The following is a 10,293-nucleotide window of genomic DNA, read 5'->3' as shown; positions in this document are numbered from 1 at the left end:
ACTTGATTTGTTTCCATTTCGTGCATCGTCTATCCTCTCATTATCTCTACAAGAGTTTTTAGTCAAAGATTTATCCTTGAGAAATTACTAATGGTTGAGTTGTCTTTTTCTATGACTTTTGTATTCTTTTGAATCAATTGAAAGCTTGTTTGATGTCTCATGCCTAGTGGATCTTGTTGAGCTATCTTGGTTTAAGATCCTTTCTTGCATGGCTTGACTTCTTTTTAGTACATCTTAAACTTGAATGTTCTTCTGAGATGGTGATTTCAAGAACACTTTTGGAGTCTTGTTTTGAACTTTTTAAAGAAGTTTTGAATTCTCTTGTAAGAAGTTTTAAACGGAATTTATTTTCTATTTCTTGACTGAGATCAAAACCATTGTTCAATTTTGACGAAGTTAATTTAAAGTTGGCATGCGCTATTTTAAATGAGGTTTTGGAAAGCTTCCTTGTTTAGTGGAAACCGGATCGTTTGTAACGCACCACTTATTTCCTTTACCAATTTATACGCAAACTTTTACCTCGGATTTTCTCTTCCAAGTAGAGTTTAACTTTCTCTTTCGTCCTTGCTAAGACTTTCATACACGCTTGTTTGAATATGGACTTTGGGAGTTTCTGAACAAGCATTTGATTTCTCTCCTGAGTTTTGTGAATTACTTTTGGTTAAGATTGTGCACTTAACTAATTTTCTAAAATATTTGATGAAAATATTTTAGCTCTTAGCCAAACTTGTGTGCATTTTGTTTTTAAAACTTTACATAATCTGCTTCAACATGAAATTGTATTGAAGTAAAGCCACGTTTATGCTTTTGCTACTCTCTTGAAGAATGTTTGTTGCTCAACTTTTCTTCTAGACTGCAAAGTGGCTTTTTCGCAAGTTTTCGACTCTTTCATGAACAATGTATTCGAAAGTATTTTTAATCATGCTCTTGAGTTCTGTGAGCTTTGTCTTGGGTTTGAAATATTCTCTTCTGTAAACCTCATGCTTCCTCGACTCAGCTTGAGTTTGCTTCAAAATAATGCGCTGAATTTTCTTCTTATTGGTCCTGTTGGATTTCTTTGATACAAGGGTTATCTTTGAAGTTGTCAATTGATTTATTTCTAGCAAACCTCATTGCTTGAGTGTCTTTGTTTACCTGGAATTGGATACATTCTCTCAAATCTATGAGTACTATCCTTGACTCTCCTTTCTAGAATCTTGTATCCTTCTGAGTAGACTCGAGAATTGTTCTGATATCACGTGCAACTTGTAGACGTAGTAGTGCGATACGTTAGTTCTTTAAGACGTGATATGTATGTATGGAAGGTGAAGCGGTAGGTGTAAAATGTTATGAGTTGTGGGTGTTCTGTTCCTTGCGAACGGGTTTGTGGTTGTTAGGCTTATGATTGGCTATGTGGTTGTAAAATAATTGGTGGAGTTGGAAAATTGAAGTTCTGAAGTGGGAACGAGAATTGTCAGCGAACGTTATGTCGCTGTTTAAATACCAACATGCTTTGCAGCCTTTTACCACACTAATTACCACTTTGCTTTATGAATGCCTATCTTGATTTGCACCCTATTTTGGCACCTCAAGTTTTTGTAAAGCTTTGAGATCATATGACCTTGTGCATTGAGCCTATCATATAACGTTTTCTTTGTAATCACACTCCTACCTCTACATCCTTATGTGACAATCAAAGTATTTGGAAATCGTATATATGTTTATATGATGAGATATTTTTGCTTCTTCCTTAAATGTGTTCAAGGGTGAACTGTATGAAATTTCTTTCGTTTTGTATCAATTTTCGAGGGCAAAAATTTTTATAAGGTGGGTAGAATGTAAGACCCAGAACTTTTGAAAAGTCTTATTATTATCAAGTCTCAAATCATATAGTTATTTATAGCCTTAATTTCAGGAATTATTTTATTAAAGATAATTAAGGCGAGTTTTGATTTATTGAATTTGAGATAAGTTATGATTATTATCCAATTTTATAATTATTGGATTATTTTCTATATTTAAATCATAAAGTTGGTAGTTGTGAAATAAAAAGAATTTTTATATGATTTTGGACTAAATAATTAATATTTTAGAATATTGATATTGCTATTTTGGAAAATGAAGAAAATAAGTATATTATTTCTAATTATTTGGTTGGGACATTTTATTGAAAATAATTTGTAAAATTGATGGGCAAATAGTATTTTTATACATTAGTTTTGTTGGATTAAAATTGTCCCTAATTACTATATTACCCCTACTTTTATTTGAAATTAGAGAAGTAACCCTAACCCTAATTTTCAAAAGTGAAACCCTAACACCCTTTTTGCCTCAGCCGAAACCCAACCCCTTTGAACCCAGCAGCGGCAACACTCTCCCCTTCCTAAAATCAAAGCACAGCCACACTCCTAATCCCTAACCCAGTGTCGCTATCCCACCTGCCGTCACCTTCATCATACGACACACCTACAGAAGTAGAAGGGAAGACCGCGCCGGCGAGCTGGACCTCACCGCCGCCGTCGTGCCATCACCAAACCATGGAGGGAAAGGGAGTGTCGCGAGTCACCGTCCCTAAGCTGCAGCATCATGGAGCCATCCTGGTCGTGCCGCCTCTACTGTTCGTGCTACCATCGTCGACCAAGCTCGTCGCCAGTATGCGCGTCGTCGCCGTCTCTGCCCAGCGCCGCTGCAGATAATGGGTCACCGAGAAATGCCACCGCTGCTGCTGTCGTCTTTGCGGCTTGAGTTGTTGCGATCGCTCCTCGCCGTGAAGCCCATCACGAGCGCCGCTGTCAGCCTCGTGCTTTCGGGTGCCGTCGGTGGAGTCGTGTTGGCCGGATCTGCTGTAAGAGATCGGGAAGGGAAGCATTCCTCAGATGGCAAACGGAGCTCGGCAGGGGCTGTGCGTCGTCACTGAACTCGCACGCAGAGGGAGATGAGACGCGAGAGGGAGACGTCGCGGGGTTGCTGTCGCACCGCGTGGCTGGGCTCGCCATGGTGGAAGGTTGTCGCCACGAGTGTCGCTACCAAAGGAGGAAACCACGCCGCCGTGCTTGGCTGCCGGAAAACACCGCTGCCGTTGCCGGAAAACTCTGCCGGTAAGGGTTTTAAGTGAGGTTTCTGCCTTTTTGGATTTCAAGAAGGTTTTAATGCTGCGTGGTTTTTATAGTTGATCCACCAGAGCTTCTGGCCGCCGCCGGAGCTGTTGCCGGGCCTGTTTGAAATCGCAGCTGCTTCATTTCGCTAGTTCAGTAAGTATTTATATTTTGGAAAGCCTCGCGTTAGTATTCTGTTGTGTTCGATTAATGAATATGAGTTTTGATAACGTGGGGTCGAGTCCTGATTATTGTATGTTGCGAATAGTGTTGCTATGGTTATTGCGAACGTGACTGGGAGCTGAGGTTTTGGTTGTCGTCAGTTCGGGTTGAGGCGGAAAGGACTCGGTGAGGCGTTTGGGTTATGGAATTGCGTTTTGAGGTAGAGGCGCTTTCCAAAAACTATAGTTTATTATTGGAATTATTACATATGGATACTGATGTGAGATATGGTGTATTTAGTGATTGTATCTGCCTTATGTATTATTTGATTGACTCGAATGATTATGGATGTTCGTTTGGCTGAATTGTTGTGCGGCTTTGTGAAATGTAATGTTTTAAAGTGATTCTTTAAAGATTTGAAATCTGAGTTTAATCCGTTGAGGATTGATTTGATTTGAGTAAACTATTTGATGATGTGAAAAGTCAAATGCACTTTTGAATTCAGCCTGGTTTACTTTAATTGACTTGATCTTGGACAAATGATTTGTTACTGAACCGTTTCTTTAAAGCTTTGGAAATGAGTTAAATCGGTTGATATTGAGTTTACTTTGAAATGATTTTCTTGAGATATGCCACTGAGGCGACCGTTGGATTTAGCTTGCTTTGAATTGATTTCTGGTTTTGAGCTGTTGAAAAGGAATGAGAAACGGTTTAGTTGGGACCCGAACCGGGTGGCAAAAGTCCAAGTTTTAGGGGAGGTGCTGTCGAAATTTCTACAAAATCCTAGTCTTGTTTAAAAAGTTATTTAAAAAGGATTGGATTTGAGAAGTTGTATTATTTGATTTATTAAGAGAATATTTATATTTTCAAGCTTAATTTATTTAGTAAACTTTATGCCTTGAGTTTGACTTATTTAGAAATGAACTATTTTTACCGTTTGAATCACTGAAGGAAAGAATGATGCTCTAATATCGATTTCAATATAAAAAGGAGCTTTTAGTGATTTCAAAGGAATCTAGACTTTTGATTGAGTAATTGAGTTTGAGGCATTTTGGAAGAGTTAGAAAAATGGGTTCCAAAAAGAAACCTGAAAGTGGTTTGATTCAAATGAACCGGTTCCTTTTCAAATGAGTTGATTTTTGGACCGGGTTGGAACCTGTGATTTTGTATGGTCGGTGTCATAATAAATTCAGTTTTATTTACTTGAACCGAGAATCCATGATTTTAAGAGTTTCAATGAATTTTAAGGAATTTGATATAGGTTGACCTTCCCTAAAGACTTGGGACTCTGCCGAGAAACTTTTGTTATAAAATCCCATTGTTGTATGGGTGATGTTGAATACTTTGAAATAAATCCTTAACTTGCCATGGTTTTGGAAGTTTTGGAAAGAGAATGCCGAGAGTAGCTTTGTTTTAAAAAGGGAACTCACTTTGAGTAAATTTGGCTTATGAGCCTGAGATGATTTGAGAAACGAGATTTCTAAAGCCAAGGCTGAAAAGAGTTGAAACTTGATTTCAAGTGAAGCGATTTGAGAAAAAGTGATTTATGGCTTAAATTCCGTTTTTATGAATTTGATGATGTTGGATGGTGGAAGTGCTGTTTTGTTATGGGCCGGAATGGTTGTGTATGATTATGAATATTGGCTGGTTCTGGATTGAACCGTGAGCCAGAATGGCTGTGTATGATACTGATTTATGGCTGATTGCCGAATGAGTTATGGGCCGTATGGCTGACTATGAATTATGAATTTAAGCCGGATGGCTGAGATGGATGATGATCCATGGTTGGGACTGAATGAATATATGCTTGAGATACCTGGGTAGTAGCAAGGGTTGTGGTTCGTCCCACTTGCTCCAGGTTAGAGACTGTGATGCCTGGGTAGTAGCGGTAGTAGTGGTGATTCCACTCGCTCCAAGTTGAGCTTTTAAACACCCGCCTGGGTAGTAGCCACAGTAGTGGTTATTCCACTGGCTCTGGGTTGAGCGGGTAGTAATAATGGGGTTGTAGCTCAAACCTACTTGCTCCGCGATGGGTGTTTCTGTCCATGGTTAGCTACCAGGACATGTCGGGTTGGCTATATAACCGACAGATGATATCATCAGCCACTAGGGACAGGCATGCATCATATGCATTTATGTGACATTGTTTGGGTGTGCATATTATACTTGGTTTGCCTATGTGATTAATTGCTAATTGTTCTACTTGCAATAACTGTTTGTTTGTGCTTGCATCTTCCTATTTGTGTTTGCTACTAGGACTCTGTTGGACTGTGGTGATTGGTTGTTGTTGATTTGTTTGGGCCTAGGGTCGTGGTTGGAATGAGATGAACTGATGGTTGATTTTGGTTTTGTGTTTCTGGTTTGGAATAAAATATGAAAGGCTATTTTGGTTCAGTTTAGATAAACCTTTTTGAAAGGCTTTTGATGTTTTGAAAATTGAACGGTTCCTCTTTCAGAAAAAATTTCCGACTTTACTTTTATTGTAAACCGTTGTTTTTGAAAAGAGGCATAAGACGGTTATTAATCACTGGTACGGTTTATCTTCATGTATCCTATTACAGTAATTCCCAAAAACCCTCTACTGAGAACCCTTTCGAGGATGATGTTCTCACCCCCCCTACATTTTTCCCCTTTCAGGATATGGACGCAGAAGTTACGAAGAGTTTATTTAGTTGTTGAGATACTCTGTATTATTTTAATTATTATTTATTGTACCCTCGCCTTTATCTTGAGATGTTCTGTAAGAGGGATAGGGATTGTATTGGTTAATGCTTATATATATATATATATATATGGATGTACTCTTTATGAGTTTTTGTAAGTTGTATGGTATCTATGGATATACTTTGTCGAACGAAAGTATTTTTGGGAGCGGTTTTGCGGTTTAAAGTTTTAAACATGCTCATATTTTGGTATTAAATAGTATAAGTGTCGTCGTAATGTCCGAGCTATCAGAGTTGCGCAGCCGGAAGCGTGAGCTTTGGTAGTTAGGGTGTTACATAATTATTCAGTCAAAAGTCCAATTTCCTTTAAAATCACTAAAAGCTCCTCTTAACGAATCCTTAAGTCTAACTAAAAGCATAGGCCATTTTTACATTAAAAATCAATATTAGAACATAATACTTCTTTCAGTGATTCAAAATGGAAAAATAATTCCTTTCTAAATAAATCGAACCCCAGACATATAGTTTACTTAAATAAATTAAACTTGAAAACATAACTATTTTCTTAATAAATCAAATAATACAATTTCTCAAATTCAAACCTTTCTAGATAACTTTTCAAACAAAGTCTAAGATTTTTATAGAAATTTCGGCAGCACCTCCCCTAAAACTTGGACTTTGCCACCCTTTTTGGGTCCAACCAAATCAATCCACAATCCTTTTCGACGGTCCAAAACCCAAGATCAGTTCAAAAGCAAGCTAAATCCAACAGTCACTCCATTTTCATATCTCAAGGAAACCGTTCCAGGATCAAATCATTACCAACCGATTAAACTCATTTTCAAAACTTTAAAGAAACAATTCAGCAACCATTCATTTATCAAAACCAAACAATAATCTGATCAAAACATATAATCATATTCATCCAGAATAGCCAAATAATACATAAGACTGGTACAATCACTAAAAGTATATAACTCTCACACCAGTATTCATTTATAACAATTCTAGATATAAAATAGCTTTTTAGAAAAGCCCCTACCTCAATTGTTGCAATTGCATAATTTGAACAAGGCAGTTTCCATTTCATTTCTAATTTCAGAAGTGACAATCCTACTGCAACCAAGGATAGTGGTAGCCGCACCAACTGGAAAAGCAACAGCGTCAATTTCAACACAATCTGGAACGGCGGCAGCAGCACCAACTCTGATTATGCCCGTAGCAGCGACAATACCACGACAGTAATGATAGTAATAGAGACTTTAAATTGAATAGGAATCGAAAGTGAGCACAGCCCTGGAAAATTCAAAACAGGGCATATACTAGAATTAAATCAAAACAAGCATGGTAGTGATAATGAAATGTATAAAAGGACCGTAATCAAGGAGAAGACTAAACCAAAATTGAGGTAGTAGCATCAGACTCACCAACAGCTGCTCTAAGAGTTCCTTAATAGAATCAACACCAATACTTTAGATGACTGGAATAGGGAAACAGACGAAGCAAAAGGGCTGAACCAAAATAGAGGTATATGCTACCATGAGTAAAACAGAACTATAGCAGAGAAACAAAATTTAAAACAGAACAAAGATGAGAGGAGTTACGGTTTTGAGAATAGGGACCGGAACGGCGATCGTGGTAATGACAGAGGTGACAACCGTGGCAGAGCTTCTCTCGACGGTGATAGCTAAGAAAACACCCACCAACGTTCTTCTTCTCATCTTCCCGGTTGTTCGTGTTTCTCCTTCTGTCTTCCCTAAACGACAACACGACTTCAGAGATGATGGTGGCGGTCTCCATGGCGATGGTAGCTGCGAGCTTGACGGCAGCACCCAAGCGCAATTGTGGCAGCAGCAGGACACGGTCTCCCCTTCTCTCAATGGGCTTCTCCGGCGATAGCGGCTCGAACGGCAGCGATGACGATGGCTGGAAGCAGCTCTTCTAACGGCGACGGGCGAGGCTCAACACTGACGACAAAACGGCGAGGACGACAGCGGCACCAGGGACCACGCGAAGACGATGAAGGACGTGCGCCAGTGGCGGCTTCTTTTCCTCTCCTTTCTTGGCTTTCTCTCTCTTCCCTCCTGGTGGCGACACGACGGCGCGGTGGCAGTGACGACCGCCAGCGCCATCCTCTTTCTCCCCTTTCTCCTCTTCCGCAGATCCCTCTTCTCCCTTTCTTCCTTTCCATTTTTTTCTTTCTATTTTCCTTTTACTTTTCTGAAGCTGCTACTGTGTTGAGTGGTTTGCTGGAAGGGAAAGATGGGGCAGCGGCTAGGGTTTCATTGGATGAAGGGGAAAATTGTGTTTTAATAAAATTAGGGTTTGTGTATAAAAATTGGAAGTTTGGGTTTAATTTGAAATTAATTGAATTTCTAAAATTACTTTAATTGTATTAAAATACTATTTGGCTTGGAATCAAATACTTTAATTGAAAATATAATACAATATAATTAATTTTTTTATTAACAAAACTTAAAGTATTTATTTATAAAAATATTGTCATATAAAATTTTATTATTTTTCAACTACTAATTTTATAATTTAAATATAGAAAATAATTCAATAATTGTAAAATTAGATAAAATTCTAATTTAAATTTTTAAATATCATTATTATTTAATTTCTAAGACTTTTAAATAGTAAATAGGAAAATAATCCAAAATTATAGAGTTTGGATAAAAATCTTAATTTCTTTCAAATCCAATTAATCAAAACTACTTTTAATTATCTTCAATAAAATAATTTATGAACTTAAAACTATATATATATATATATAATATGAAATTAGTTTGTAATAACTTTTCAAAAATTCTGGATCTTACATTCCACCCACCTTATAAAAATTTTCGTCCTCGAAAATTAAAGGAATAGATAAGGTAATACAAAGAATCAGTACTCTAATTTCTAAATGCTTTTTAGATATGCAAGAAAGTTTAGCATATATATATATATAGATGTTCAAATACTGAATAACTTTAAGATTAAATATAAGGGTATAGTATGGTGTAAGGCAGAAGATACAAGATAGGCGTTCACAAAGTAAGGCTATAGCTAATGTGGCAAAAAGCTACGAAGCAGGCTAGTATTAGAACACTAGATATAGCATTCGCCCACAGATATCGTACCCACTTCAGAACTTCAACTTTCAACTCCGTCCAGATGCATCTCCACCCTTACCAACCATACTATATCAAGAAACTCGTCCGAGAGTTCTCGACCTCTCTACTCCCTTCGTACGCCCACCATCGGTCTCAAGTCCAACATGCACAAAACTCTTTCGTGTGAAACAAGGCTCCACAACATCTTGCAGTATCGCACACTTACAAGTTTCACTTTTCGCATCCCCAACCGTGTCTTAAGAACTAATGCATCTCTTGTTGTATTTAAAGGTCGCACGTGACACAAACAAATCTCGAGTTTACTCAAAAGGATACAAGATTTTAGAAAGGAGAGACAAATTTCAAGGATAATACTCATAGATTTGAAAGAATGAATACAATTCCAGGTAAACAAGGATGCTCAAGCAATGAAGCTTGCTAGAAAGAAATCAATTGACAACTTCAAAGATAACCGTTGGATAAAAGAAATTCAATAGGATCAATAAAGAGAAAATCAACGCATTAGTTTGAAACATATTCCAACTGAGTCGAAGAAGTATGAGATTTCATACAAGAGAAATTATTGAAGACTATGGTGACACATTGCTGCGAAACAACATCAAATGATCACGAGTATGGAATCAATAGCCGTGTTGCAAGAGTCTTAACATAGTCAGAAGTGTAAGCAGATCAAGATATGCGTAAGGTACAAATGGTGAAGCAAGTAAATTTAATTTACATCTCAAGAAAAAGAGAAGGATAAACAACACATCAAATTGAACGGCACGATTTATAACGCATAAGCCAATACAGCATAAATAAAAATGGCGCTTTACATTTTCAAAGATCCAAGGGTCAGCGTCGTACCCAAAAAAATTTCAATGTCATGTCAAAGAGTACAAGATTCATAAAGAGAAGTATAATGACAAGGATAGACGTTCTTAAAGATTCAGATAGTAGTTTACAAATAAGAGGCAGACGTATGGAAAGATTAAAGAACTTCAATGGAGACGATGAGAAGAAAATGGTGCATTCGTTAGAATTGAATTCAAGCTGAATCAAAGTACAAGACTCACAAGAAAGTGGCCAAAGTCAAGAACGTCATTTACAAAATCCAAGAGAATGTGTAGGAACGCAATCGAGTGAAATGTCCACACGGAATAGATAAACTTAAGAGGAAGATCATCTTACCTAGTAAAAAGGGAAGATATGAAATAAAAAATTGAGGAAACTTAACAAAGTATAAATGTTTGCATTACCTTGAAACATATTCAGGTTGAAATAAGTTACATG

The sequence above is a fragment of the Arachis ipaensis genome, chromosome B4 (assembly GCF_059453495.1).
Source record: "Arachis ipaensis isolate K30076 ecotype BB chromosome B4, ASM5945349v1, whole genome shotgun sequence".
NCBI classification, from domain to species: Eukaryota; Viridiplantae; Streptophyta; class Magnoliopsida; order Fabales; family Fabaceae; genus Arachis; species Arachis ipaensis.
Note: the sequence above shows the minus strand (reverse complement) of the source record.